We start from the raw sequence: 15,530 nt of genomic DNA on the forward strand, positions 1-15,530 counted from the left end.
TTCCCAAAAGTAACCTGTATGCAGGATGGACTTTGGGCATGCATGAAGTTTGGAGTTGAAGCTCTAAAATCCCCAAACCAGCTTGCTGAAGGGTGGCAAACTTTCAAAATGGAAGTTTTAAAGGATATTTTTTTCTGAAAGCAGTAGTGAAAAAATCATTATTTCAAATAGTATTCCAGATTTATTTTGCATCAGTGTAAGAACAGTAAAAAAACTTGCATGACAGCTAAGTACAAATGGATATTTATATTCTGTACCAGTTATCGTACTGCCCTCACATGCCCTGGTATCTCAGTGCTGTCAATACTTTTCAGTCCTGTGCGTAATGATATGACCAACATGACATTACAAGCTTTGATGCATTTTTGCTAATCTTTTGGTTTCTTCAGCTTTTCTCAAAATAGCTACAGTTCACAAAACCTATGAAATTATTAGTTCAGAGTATCCTTTCATGGAATGACAAATATCTTAATTTTGAAAGAGGCTGTATGGATATTAAACAGCTTCTTTATTACAGCTATATTTGAGACATAATCACACAATCGGCTCCGTCTCTCTGTCCAAAGCAAAGCTGTGAAGCATGTGTATGTATTGTCTATAAACAAATATACATTGTAAACTTTTAATGCTTTTGCCCGTGGATTTCCTATGCTTGCAAGATGATTCTTGATGACAGAAAAATTCTGGTCTTGCAGAGGTTACCTTCTGAGAGTTGACAGGCCAGCAGTGAGCGCCAAGCATGCTGCCAAAACTACTATTCAAACAGTAACCTTATTTTTAACATGTAGTTTAATGTAAGAACATGGAAAATCTTACTAGATTATCGATGTGCTTAAATTCAAACTCACACTAAAAATACTGTCTTGCTTAACTCTTTTATAGCAAATAGTTTTTTGTCAGCATATACCTCCTTTCTAATACCGCTCCAGTATCATTCACTACGAAGGTGATACTTTTGAAACAGATATCACCTAATGTGATATTTCAGTGTTTTATATCATTCTTAACCATTGAGCAAATAGTGAAAATTAAATAAGCAATCTTTACCTAAGAATGATTATTTAAAGCGTAGCTATTAATAAAATCCTCTGACAGGTGGAGGCACTTAGTAATATCAATTAGTTCTCTCTTTAGATATGAAGTATTCATTTTATAAATTTATTTATTCTCTATATAAAGTTTGTTGCATCTTGAAATATGGCTTGCTATTGGGAGTACATCATGCTATTCATTTAGAAGAATGTTCCGTAGATGTTATGGACGTGGCTTCGACAGTTTGGGGAAAAAAGAACAAGTGGTTATGTTTTGCAAACGTGAAGATGAGTCTGAGTGTTGGATTAAGAAAAAGATTAAGAGGTGGCTTTGTGGAAATCTTCCGCTCAGGTACTGCGTTTGCTGTGTGGAGACAATAGGTTATCATAGGCATTACTAGCAACGTATGTTTTTTCTATAATGCCGTATTTCTTAGTTAGATTTCTGTTAAAGCTTCTGTGGACTCAAAGGTAATTTATTTCAGGCTAGTATAAAACAGTCACTGAGAGTGGTAGAATTCATTGTAAGGACTTACTTCATCGTGCAGACTGCTCAGCTGATGATCTGCATGAAAGCAGATGTATAGCAGAATAAATAACAATAGCTGTGAATCACATAGGCACGGGGATGATAAAAAAAAATCGAATGTGTTTTTTTTCCCAGGCATTTGGAAATGTCCTCGTGCTCTCAGCAGGCTGGAACAGAGACGTGCAATCTGATTTTGTCTTCCTTTCACTCTGTGTCGGGTGCGCGGTGCGAACAGCGGGGCAGATGCCTGTGTGCTCTCTGGCAAGGAGCCGTTGGGTAGTTCACCAGCTTTTTTAAACAGCTCCAACAAGACTGAAAAGTAAAAGCTGGTGTTTATTCAGATCTAGTGAAGCCTCTCTCCTGTGGGGAAGGTAGCTATTTAGTCTGTCTGATGCAATCCAAAGGGAAGTCATGGAAGAAATAAACTTATTCTTTATAAAACTAGTGTTGATAAAAGTAATTGGAATATGGTGGTCATTACTATGATCTGCTTCTAGTAAATGCTATCTGGCAAAGAAAACGGTGGTGGCTTTCACCTTTGCTATAGTTTTGTGACAGGGAATGTATTGAATCTTTTGTTACTTTCTTATTTGTATTGAGGAAATAGTAATATACCTCCCAAATTACCTTGAATTAAATATAAAAATGTTAGACTGTACCTAATCTCTGAACAATTGTGCTAAAACTGCCTTTCTTTCAGACATGTCAGCTCTTTTTTTAATATTTTGTATATTTTGTTCAACTTGTAGTTCTAAGTTTTACTGGACAACAAGAAAAAGGTGGTGTCCTCTGATGCAAGTGGTTTTGCACCATGTGATTGAGTCAACTGAGTAGTTAGAGGGAGCTCAGAAAAGGGAATTATAGCCACTTCCAAGTCCGGGGGGAAAGCAGGGTCTGAAGAGAGGAGGAAACAACAAAGAGAGATATAAGATGACAGAAAAGGGAAAAAATTCCTTATGTTTGGTCAACCAAAGAGTGTTGGGAAGATGCACTCAACTAGATTGCATTTTGCAGTGTAACATGTTTCATACAGATGCTTGTCTTGAGGATTTTCTTGTGGTTTATAATGGACTGCATTAGGGAAAGGTTAGTGAAAGTGGCCTTTCCCTTTTTTTTTTTCTTTTTTTTTTTAATTCTTCACTTGAACTGTTGACATTCGCAACTGTAAATATATTTCATAGCGCAGTAGCTGGGGATATGGCACCATTATCAGTGTAGACCTCGAGACCATGTTGAACTCGGAGGCACTGTTTATGAACCATTTCCTTGTGCTTGCTTCCCCTTTGCTTCTGAAAATACCTATTTGTACTGATCTGAACCAGAGAGGTGGAACGGGGAGCAGAATTCTGTTAGTGCTCTTCCTAGGCTATGTTATGTGGATAAGGAGTTCCTTTTATTTACGTATATTCACACCCTTTTCCCAGGTAACGCATGCAGGAAAGGTTAGTATTTCCTTGTGTATAGCCTTTTTGGAGTATATATTTTGCAGAGAATCCTCTGTATTGCTGACTTGTTATTCAGCATCACATATGGATAACTATTATTGTAAAAGAAACCCGAAAGTTTGACAGCAACTTACGCAGAACGCGCTTCGTGTTTCTTGGTGTTAGGCTACTGCAAGGGTTGGCTTATGTCTTCCTTGCAATAACTTCCTTATTTCCCCTCATCCACTGCAGTATGGTAAATGGTGTAAAAGGTTTAGAGAATGGTGGTCAGCTTGTGTACCCTGTTCCTTCCCTACCTCATCCTTGCTGTGCAGGGGAGGCTGCAACGGTGAATGGTGGAAGTTCGCTGTGGGAAACTCCTTCCCCTCACAGGAAGGAGCGCACAGAGAAAAATCATGTTTACAGTTGCTAGGTTGTGTGTATTGTGCTCCGTACTATGGGAGTCCCCCGACTTAACGCGTTTTTTGCAAGAGTGTCCTAATGGAGGCTTCCTTAAAAGCCCAGCTCCTGAGATGCTGTGCAGTCCCGAGATGGGCATGGCCTGGCGGGTGAGGGAGAAGGGCATCGCCTGGGAGGATCCTTTGGGTTCCTTGTGGGGCTCTTGCAGGCACTGAGGAATAACAAGCTGGGGAGTGTTTGACTGCTCTAAAGGGGCAGAAATCCCACCTCCAAAAGGGAATTCCTGCAAAGTTATCTGACTGCTGCACCGTGCACGTGAAAGGTAAGAGTTCCCTGGTGGCCGTGTCTCATGCCGATGCTCCCCAGCTGCCTGCCGGCCCCGCAGGCTGGCCGGCAGCCTCAGGGGGAGGTGGAGACTGGCCAGCCATCTCTTCCTGATGGTGGTGGAGCTGGAGGAAGGCCACCACAATGCATGACAGCTTCAGGTATGGTACGAAGCAGAGGTCACCCGTAATTGAGTATTGAGCCACATTGAGAACCACGCTCCCCACCCACAGCCTGCTGCTGCCCTCCCCGCAGGGCTTCCTTGCATGGGAACAAAGGGGTTTTCAAAGTTCTAAATGCTCTTGAGCTAAACTTAGGATTTCATTTGCCCAGGGTGATTCTCTGTAAAGAAGCAGAAGGGCTCCCTTCTTCTGCTTCCCCCCTCTCATGTACATGTTTGGGTTGCGCTTGTTTGTGTTAATACCTGGAAAACGGCATAGTATTTTATTTAAATATTTGCTCCTTCAGGCTAGCACACCTGCTGCTACGGTGAGAAGCTTCTCGCCATGTGTTACATGTGTATGCTGCCAGATTAAAATGCAGTGCTGCCGTTTAAGAGGAGGTTTCAAAGCCCTGTTGTGGCTGCCTCCCGGCATGGTTTCCGTGAGCACAGCACCTGTGTGGTCGGGCGCTTTAGAAGGAGAGCGAGGCCCTAGTTAGTGGAGCAGTGGTATTGTGAAAGCGCTGTAGACACAGTTCCAATGAGGAACTTGAGGAGAAAGGAAGACGACCAAATGCTTTCAAATGATAAGTAATTCTTGTAGTCCCATGCAAACTGTTTATGACAGTCGCTCCATCATTATTGTTTGAGTTTAGTTGTGTTTTTCTTTGGGAAGGTTCCCACATTCTGACTTTTACTTGAGCAATATTTTAAGAAGAGTGTATATACAGATGAGATCATTTTAATCCTCACTTCTAAAAATAATCAGAAAGCCCCCTCTCCGTAACTCCCATTCTTGCTTATATTTGAAATGAAAGGATGATAGCTGGTCTGCCAACTTGTATTGAGACGGAATCAGCTCAGATCTTGGACAGTGCCTTCTGAATTCGGAGACTGAACAAGTATGGCCTTTTGCCATTGGACGCACCCTGAAAACTGCAAGTGGAATTTTTGAGTCTTTATGTCCACCCAGTGACACATTTCAGGCTTTCCTCCACAGCACAGGGATACATTTAAAAGCTGTATAGTTTTGTAAAGGAAGTATTGATCAAAATGTCGTTGATCGATCTGGCTGCTATCCCTAGGTTGGCCACTGATTTTGTGTTCTCTTGGATGAGCTACTCAACACATCAGTTTCCTCACCCCTGTCCCACCTTTGGGGACAACAATGAGGTCTTTAGAGGAAAGAAGGTATTGAAGGGTGAAGTGGTGTTATACTATGATGATTATTCTTTTACTGAGAAGGTGCACTTTTCAGGTTTAACACTGCTTGGTAATGATTAATCGAGTTGTACGGATTAAATTTTTTGTGAAAGTTATGAAATAGTTTCCAAAAGAATAATGCATTTTAAATGTTATGTGAGATTTAAGAATTAAAATTTTGTCTCATATTTCAAAGAATTTTAAATGACCTTCAGACTGAGCCAGTCAGCAGCTTGAATACGCTAATGAAATCACTTTGCTCGAATGATGTTTTGTTTGGTAATGAAACTCAAAACTACTGACCGTGTTGAGCTGATGATGTTTGTCTGTCTAATACGCTAATATTCATCAATGCAGTGTGTGCCGGCAAAGTTCAGGTATGAATATAGATGACTAGGATTTTCTGGGAGCTCATATAATAGTCTCTTTTAGGTCTTTATCTTCGTAACCAACTGATGACCTTTATTTTACACTGATAATGAGAGAAAGCAGCATTATTTTATCACTTAGCTCCATGAATACAGAAACAATTGAGTTCTCATCACTAATCATTTTAGCAAATTAGAAAGTCCTATTTAGCTCACATTTTGCAGCTGTACTTGTACTGAGTAGTGTTTCTACTAGTTCTTTGAGACTGTTTACTGCTTAACATACTACTTAGTGAGGGTATCAAAGTCCAACCTTAGCATTTTGAATGTATTTCAGAGTCTTGGGTTGTTTTTTTTTTTTACTAGATTGTTACTGTCATTTTAACTAGACTGAACTGAGATGAATATAGGTAATTTTTCAGGATGAAATATGAATGTTACAGTTATCTTGGTAAGAAAGAGAAAAATGTATCTTTATAAGCTGTGATGTGAAGTATCAGATTTGTTTAAAAAAAAAAAAAGGCAATAACCTCAGAAGATTCAAATTAAATTCAGAAAAATCCGCAGATTTCTCTTTTATCTTGTGCTTTTACTACTGTAAATCTTATTTAGTAACATTGTAATCCTATAAATTTTCACAAGTTTGGATTAACCCTAAAAGAGTGGATGTCTAACACTGCTGTTTGTCTGGAAAGCTTTCCTCCCACAGTTTATTCTACACAAACTATCTGCACTATCTGCATCAAAGAGCACTGGTAATACTGCAGATCAAAAATCTTTCAATATTTTATCTAAAACAACCTCAGATAATTAAAAAAAAAAAAAAAAGTATTTGGTTTAATTTATGAAAGCTCATCACAGATGCCCAGAGCGTTAGGTGAGGCCTTTGATACAGTTTCTGAAATTCTGCATGACTTTTTGTTAAAGCTGAAACTTTCCATTTAAATACATTGATTTCATTTATTTTATGCCAAAATTGTCGAAAATGAAGATTTTGCTTATAGTTTCGGAACCATTTTATAGCTGAAAAATGTTCATCAGTTCTGCCGGTTAGATGTCCAAATATAATTGGGAACATATCAACCTGTTCCTCTTTCCTGTGATATGTAATGAGGGAGGAGTGGGGACAAGGAGGCATGGAGCAGGCTACGCCAGAGGGAGAAGAAGTTGGGGGGGGGGAAGAGAATCCTCATTATTCAGTACATTTCCTGTGAGTTTTAACTTGTACTTGTCCCAGGTTCCCAGTACAGTTGGGCAACGGGCAGAAGTATTAATCAGTCTCCCAGAATGTGATTTCAGTTGTTGCCTATTACACGCCTCACACTTCCCTCGAGAGGCTTGGGCGCACGAGGCACGCGTTTGCCTCTGGCTGTCAATCGTGTGAAATTGCTGGCAGCTTCTAGTAAGCGTCCAGGCTACCGAAGTTCCTTGGGCATTCATTCTCATTAAGTTGATTGTAAAGAATTGGAGATGAGGTCACGCAAAGAATATATGGTAAAGCGCGTTCTTTCGCTGTGTGGCATGAAGGGGGTGAAGATGCTGGTGCGGATTGTCTTGCTATAGCAGAAGCTTTGCTGTGATCCGCCAAGAGCTGGAGATGGGCCTAAACCCAGATCATGAAATCCGTCTTCCCAGGAAAATACAGAAGGTGCATGTTGTTCAAAGAAGGCACAGGCTGTAATGCCAAAGGCATCTCGCTGTGATGAACAGCCATGGAAGAATGTTTTGAGCCTTTAAATGTATTCTGAGCCTTTCAGGATTTTTGACCTCTAGAAGGGAATTTCTGAAATCCTTTCAAAAGATAGTGAGGTTAGTATTCAATGCCCTCTCTGGGAATTCAAAAAAAAAAAAAAAAGCTTTTGGCGATATGTGAAGTGAAAGATACTTTCATGAAAAATATTTGGGGGTTTGTTCATTGCCATTGTTTAATACAATTGCTTAATTGTATAAGCCCAGTTTCTGAGAACAAGTTATGTTCGCTAGAGTTTTGCACTTTGGATAGGGAAATCTTGCACTGCCAGTTAGATTCTGGCTTTTCTGACAGATCTTGTCATCTTTAATAGTAAATGGACTAATTCATAGCAAAGCTGCAGAGATTAGATGATGTTGGTTTAGGCTATATGTAATGTGGGTGAATTTCAGTATTCGGTCAGTAGGTAATCGCATGGCCAATCTGGGTGGTTCCAAGGCATTTTCTGGGGAGAGCTTGATGATCTCGGGGATCTGGGTTAGCATCTTTACCCTGGTAAGCTGTCTCTCTTAGGTCCGATTCATTTGCTGTACTTTCTTTGCCCTGATGTGCTTAACACTCGTTCCTTTACATTTTGTTTCCTTCCATCTTTGTGTGACTTCAGGATATAAAGGAGCATTTCTGTAACATTCAGACCTGGAGCTGATCAATTCCCCTTCTTTCCATTTTTTTAAACATTTTTTTTTAAATAAACTTGCCTTTTTGATTAACTGCATTTGGGGAGAAACTGTTTTGCTAATGAAAGTATAAACTGAGAAGTAGGGGATGTCTGTTTGCACCATTTTGGGCAGTGTGAAGGAACCTTTAAAGTACAAGTGAATGTAACTCATTTCTATGGCATAGTACCTTTTACATGTTAGAGTTTTCCAAATATTTCATGTTACAAATTTTTCACATTACTATCTAGCAGGCAAAAAAAAACCCCATATCTAACCATTATTTGTTTGCAAAGGTACCATGTTGAGAGCTTTTCTCTTAAGAAAGTACCATGAAATCAATGTCTTAGCAGGTGATACCATTTTACAAGGTTTGACCCTAACAAAACTATTCTGATTTTCTTGTTGTTTGTTTTAACTAAGTTTTAGTAAACATAGACTATATGGTATGGATGAATGATCTGATCTTTTGAAAGTAGTTTTTGTAGTTGGACTGAAACTGAATCTGAAACTATCAAATATTATGACTTGTCACTGCCTAAGTTTGATTCATAATTGACAATTCAGCTTAGATGCAGCTAGATAATGAAGTCAAGTACTTTGAAGCCGCGAGGCAATGTTGAATTTGCAAGATTCCCACTACCATATATGCCCTGTTCAGGGTACATGAATATTTACAAAATTTTTGTTAAAGCAATTTTTTTCTTGGGGAAAAGGGAAAACTAGGAAAGAGTTAATGGTCTAGCTACTGTAGCAAAAGACCATGTTTGCATGATAAAGGCTTCCTGGTGTTACAGACACCCTTTTTGAAGTGACATAAGAAAATACGGAAGAAGTCACTTGGACAGGAATAAGAGTGTTCACTGAAAAGTTAGGTTGTTAGGAATAGCGCTGTGTGGATTTAAATTCATAACCGGGTGTATAAAAATATTTTTTTCTGTGTGGAAAAATTCCAATTTTACAAATGAAAAATTACATGGAAAAAATAGGCTTTTGCCGTGGAAAAGGATGTTATGTGATCCTGAATTAACTGAAAATGAGTCAATCATAACACACCTGATTTTTAAACCTGGCTCTTAACTATTGTGAAATTGTTATTTATTAGTGCTTGGCTAAATTCATGCCTGGTATAGGTCTGCTGGCTGAGCCCAGTCATAACTGTTTGCAGCCCGATCCTAACACTGCTTTTCACTGGAGTTGCACTGGAATGAGCTTGGGCCACTGCTGAGAAGTGTCAGGGTCTCTCTAGCAGCGTATGGGCAATGTGTGACGTTTTGAGAAACGCCAGTCTGACTGGGCGCATGAAGCAAACCAGTGGAACTTGTACATCTGTGTTATTTAAGTTTCTAGCTCCTATCTATAACTTTAAACATCGTTTACGATGCTCCCTGTACGGGGAGCTGCTGACAACAAGGCTCGGGTTGTTCTTTGAGAGCCGTGGGAACACCACCTTTCCCTGCAGGTAACAGATCACGTCTGTGCTGTACGTTCAGGGGCTCTGTGGAGATGATCTAAAGTTAAGGACAGGTGGTTCAGAGAAACAAATAATCTTACGTTCCTTTTGGTCTTTATCAAGTTGTCCCACTTGGTCTAAATCAGGCTTTAAGGCTATTGTTTGCTCTAATGCAATTACACATGTGTTTTACTCAGACTCCAGCAAACCAGACTTTGGCAGCAAGACCAGATAAGCCTTCTATAGGTTTTTAAAAGTGAATTGCATTGTGCTCGTCCCTGGGAAAGTGTCTTCCTTGAAAATGTTTAATCCACCCTCCCTCCTCATCGTTTGTAGATGAAACTATCCACGGCATGCACTGACAGTCAATTTATGTCTTACCTAAGAAAGAAGAATTTTGTTTCCTGTTCACAGTGTAATGTGCTTAGAGACGTCTTTTTTTTTTATTTACAGTGTGGGAAATAAACCATAAATCTATGATATCCCTCTGTCTTTTTAGTACTTCAATAACATGAGCGTAGTAATTTCAGTTAAAGATCTTTCTGGATAGTAAAAATAAGGAGAAGAATTGTGTAAACATGCAGATCTTTAGAGCAGTTGTGAACTACTGGAAAATATTAAAATGTTCCAATAACGACACAGCATCTGCAGCTCACTAGTGCTTATTTCCATCCAGGTCACTCATTTTGGTTGATAATACCGGCATATTTAATGCTTACGTTCCAAGATGTGCTGAAATGTCTCTCAGCCTTGCCTTTTCGTGATGCTCAGTACTTCCAGCTCCTATCAATACCACCTACTGTTGGGACCACTCGCTCTGTGAAGACAAATCCTTGAAAAATAAACTGTGCTTGCGATACTGAGGAGCAGCCCAAGCATCTGTATTTAAGGAGTTACCCTCACCATTGCTTTGGGCTCCACAGACCATTTCCAATGTAGCCTGTGCAGCAACGATAGAGCATTTGTGCCTGAGAGCGGAGGCCCAAGTGTGCCACCATGTTGACATGGGGAGAGGAGGAACTGTGCACTTGCTGTTCCAATAAGGATCTTTTACAGTCTGCGTGCACACGTTAAATGGCCTCCGCTATGTTTTGCAGATGCTCTTGTTACACAGCATTGAGCAGGCAGAGCTTGGATGCTTCTCGCGGAACAATTACGACAGACTCCCCAGCTTTGCGTGATTGCTGAGCAGTGCGGAGTGTGCCGGGAGTACCATGAATTAAGAAAATACACTACACAGAGGAATGACACAACTGAAAGCCCCAGCAGAGCTGGGACTCTTTGGAAATCTGGAATGCAGTTGAAGGATGCTCAACCTGTTGTTTTATTGTGTATTTGCAAAAGACTGTTGCTGGCAAAATAGAAACAAGTCAGAAGATAGTTTTCCATTTCCTTTCTATTTATTTTATAGTTTTTACCCAACTCGGTAAAAACTAACCATGAAATTATGGAATTAAAACCTGGGAAGTTAGGTATTCTGCATAAAAATGGAGTATGTGACAGATGAATTTTTACATACAAGTATGTTGTGTAAAAACGTACAGGGGTGACAGGATGCAAATTGTAGTAGTATCAGAAATAAGATAAAGAACCCCTACCCCATGTGCAGTAAAGGCAAACGTGAAGTTATTGCCCAAGGAATCAGAAGTTCTCTGAGATGCATTATTGGAAGATAGGGATAAATGTGTGTATGTATATATATTTTCAGAGTGCAAATGTACATGTGGGTGATTATTCAAGTGGGATATGTTTCATCCTTAGGAGTTTCATAGTGAGTATGCTTGTAGAGACTTCCATCTCTACAAGCGCTTTATATCAGCAAGTCTTATATTTGCAGCTTCTCTAGAAGGCGGCCTTGGAGAACCAGGAAAAGGAATAAATGAATGATGCTGCCAAGACCTGCATAGTGCCTGGTTTCCTTTGCAATTAAGCAGTGCTTGGCAAAGGGGAGGATGAAAATCCATGTTGTCAATCAGCATGTGATCACCTCTGGTGAACAGAGATGCTACGCTCTTGTGCGCAAAGTGATGATGCTTTCCCCGACTGTCTCACGGCCAGTCCTGAGACCCTGCCATGAGAGGCTACTTCTGAGCTGAGAAAACCACGTGAAGGGATCTTTCTGCCATGAAAACAAATAGCTTATTTCTGTCTGAACAAAACCTCTAAGGTTTTTTGAAGTCTCTCTTCAGTATTTTGGGATTCAGCAGAACAGTTTTAGGGGGAAAAGGATCAGTCACCTAGAATGAAGTAAAAATTGGAGATAACTTAAGGGAAGAAATTAAAGTGAGCTCAGAATTATCCCATAATGGACAGTGTAAAAAGGGACTCAGTCATTAAAAATCTTAATTTTCCCTAGTACTCCTTATAGAAGTAATAGCCACTTGAAAGGCCAGTTTCAATTGAGGATTCAGGAGCGCATAAATGGGCTTTACTGTGACATGTATCATCACATCACTATCCAAGTGGAGAAAGGGGTCTGTGTCTCAGGGCAGAAAATCCCCACTGAATTTTTGAGAGCACTTCCAAATGTAGGGAAGAGATGATGTCTTTCAGTTGATGAAAGCAGATCTGAAATTGCTGGCAGAAACCCTCAGCTGAACTGTTACTCTTTCATTTCTAACTATTAAAAGACAAATCAGAAATAAAGGAAGAGAGGGATCTCTGAGTGATAACAACTTCCATGTATATGTCTTGTTCCACTTGAGTATGTCCAGTGAAGCCTTTCTCATTCGTAAGGTACTGTCTCACAAGAAAAGGACACATCCATTTGGTTTCCATAAGCTGTCCATACTTGTGCTGAGTGATGAGATTCAGATAGTGACTGGGATTTATTAGTACATAATTAGTACAGTCCTGCCTTTCTTTTTAAGATCTGGCCAAAGACTGCAGTTGGGAGGGAGGATGGATATGGGTCATAAAATGAAATAAGGGGGAGTATTTCTGCTCTAAGGCTGTAGATAAGCTGGCACATCCTGTTAATCTCTGAGGAGGAAAAAAGGACTTTGGGTAGCCTTTACAGTCCTGTAAGATTAAGGTTTAAAAAAACCAACCAACCCAAAAAAACCCCATCACTCCAGATCTCCCATTTGTGGTCTAGCAGCCTGGAACAACTTGGATCTTCTCTGAGTGTAGTCAGAAAAGAGAAACTGCTGTTAGTTCAACTTGACTTCTTCAGTCCCAAAGTCTAATTGCTTCTTGACACAGCAGAGGAGCACTATATCATCCTTTTTGGATGATTATGCTTAGCATGTTCTCATGGCCAGAATGGAGTGTCCTTGGACTCTGGCACAGGTTCCTGAGATGTCAGCATGGCAGTAAGAAGGTGCTTTTCAGGTCCATGTGGCCCCAGAACCTCCCTAAACAAGCAGAAGAGTATATGTTACTGCAGATCTAGATAGGAGCTGAGATAAGAAGAGAAAATGTTGACAAAATCCTTGTGAGGCAGAGTTTAAATTTGACCATGAAATTATTATCTACGGAGTTATAGGGTAATGTTGGGTAAGACACAGTCTGAAGCCCAGCCAAATAGCTGAGTGCGGCTGACATGTCAAAGCTTCACCACCAAGGGACTCTTGGCAGAAGTAGTAACAGATTAGCACAGTTATCCCACGGAGGGTGGTAACAAAGTTTTAGAAGAGGTGTTGTTCTCTTTAGAAATGAGCTCCATTATTCTATCTGATGAATGTGAAATTTGTCAAATACCTAGTATTGGTAAGCAGGGTTTAGCTATTCAGGATCCTCAAAAATGCAGCCAAATAACTCTATTTTAAACCAAATGCAACTACAAACTCAGTCATAATCAAAACAAAACAAAAAAAAAGAATAGTGAAGTGGTTACCTGTAGTGAGAAGTAGGCAAAAAAATTAAAAAATCCAAGTCATTCAGCAGTATGAAACACAACGCTAAGTAGTAGTGGCATGAAAAACTCCTAGGAGATGATGTCACAGAACACTTTTTACCGTACTCTGAGGAAAAGTTCAATGCCTCATGATTGCTGGCTGCATGTACTTTCCCAGCGTCTCTCAGTCCCAGCTTTTGCAGATGAGCCGCCCTGCATGATCCTACTACAACATCCTGTAATGACGTGTTTAGTCTTGAGCACCTGGGCAACGTTTGGTAAGTCTCCTGAGCTCAGGAAGAAATGGAAATCTGGAAGTGAACTCCATCTTGCACTTGGGGATGGGCTACAACATCTTTGCATCTAGCTATGAGTTTGCAATAGAAATATTACGTGTTGGGATTTGAGAAAAAAGAATTGTCAAGGACAAGGCTGTAAAGTTATCCTTAGTGTTTCTTTTTCTCCTATGGCTTCAAAGCCTCAGTAGGTAGGTGGACTGAAGATCTCTGTGGATGTATCATGCTCCTTGCTGAGGGAGGAAGGGTCACCAGAGGTGAAAATGCTTAAAATAATTGTTGAATTTCCACTCAACCGAGTAACAGTTTATGTACTTTCTATTAGGTATAACACTCTGGCCAAGTGTGCTGCACATCTGCCATTGGAGCTAACAAAATATTTTGTGTCATAAGAAGGATTTACCATTTGAGAACTGTTTATAGTCTGCAAGGTGTTATAAGGCACTGTCATCATTGTTGACTTCTGTCCTAGTTTCCTTCAGTGCCATGCTCTGATCTGAGAATTGTATGGGTTCCAAATAAACCCTCAGCTGAATGAAATACTAGCTTGAGACTCAGTGCTCATTCATTAGTCAGTGTACTTTTGAGTCCACAGACTTTAATATGTATCAGACCAAGCCCAAAGTAGGTGGTAGTTCATTTGATGACAGAATCATGCGTAATATTGCAAGGATTATTTTAAAGTTTTTGTATATTTTGCAATATGGAAGTGTGTATATGGATAGTAGTCAATGAACATAGAGCCTCACCACTATTAAGAGCACATGTGCAATTTGCCATATGCAGTACTTCTGAAATTCCTCAACAACCTCAGATGCAGCCATCCTCAAAACCCATTTAAAGATAATATCAAGAATTCTACAGAATGGCTCTATGCAGTACCACTTTTCTGCAATAATCCATGAAAAATGACACAATAATACATATGATTGCTCCTGTATCACATATGCCATTAAAATCATAATCCAATCATTTGAACCAGTTTGGAATACCAAACACACAGAAAGTATCTTCATGTTTACATAAAATAAAAAGTCTGACCGGGCCATCTTTGGTCACAAAACACCAAAAAAACCCCATCACCCCAAAACCAACTGAAAACCAGGCCACAAAAATCCCCCCTCCACATCAATGCATTTTACCTCCAAAAAAGTAAAAATAAATTAAACAGACCATCTGTGTAATTTTTTCCTTTAAAATTTATGTCATATTCATAGAATATGTGACTGTGGTGTATTGCAGTGATTTTAGTCATTTTTAGGGTAGCCTGTATGTTCTTTAATGCTCCAAAGTAATTCCAATCTCGTGCCAACAACCAACCTAGTAAATTCTTTGAGAAAAGATTCTGCTTTTACTTAGTGTGTAGCACAATAAAGACCAGGACCTTCTGGATGAGACAGTAGATGCTGCGGTAGTATAAATTAATAATAGGAACTGTGAATTAGTTTTATGTGACACTACAGGCTCTTTCAAGAGTTTATCTTAGATAAATATTAATCTGTTCAGAAACTTTCTCCTGGATACAGCTGCTCTGTATTACACATCTCTTATTTATACCAGTACGTTAAGACAAATGATCATTGTGCAAGTGCTGGGAATTAGGTTAATTTAGATTATTTTGCTATAGGTTCTTGACTTGTGCAGACTTTCGACTGAGTTCTCAGCCAGGTTGCCTTCCAGACAATTGCCCGGATGAGATTTTGGGGGCAGGTGTTAACTGTGGAAACCTACTTAGTATTAGACGTACCTGTCTCATTGCTACCGACTTTGGAGACGATACTTTTACATTTTTTTTTTCTGGTCATTGTTCTTCACAAAAGACCTAATTGAAAATATCTGTCAAATCGTGTCTCTGGTTTCCCTCTTCTTCCCCCACCATTAATTGGACACATATTGTGTTTGTGTGGGAAGGAAGGAGGCTCTGTAGCAGTAGAGCAATATTGCTGGGAAAAAAAAACATTAAAATGGATAAAGGGATTTCCTAGTGGTATAAATACCTGCACACGACCTCCCTGTGCTCTGGAGCCCTCCTGTATATGTATATGCGGGTAAAAACCCTGGAATAGAGTTTGAGCTGC

This window comes from Phaethon aethereus, assembly GCF_964289735.1.
Source record: "Phaethon aethereus genome assembly, chromosome: 1".
Classification (NCBI taxonomy): domain Eukaryota; kingdom Metazoa; phylum Chordata; class Aves; order Phaethontiformes; family Phaethontidae; genus Phaethon; species Phaethon aethereus.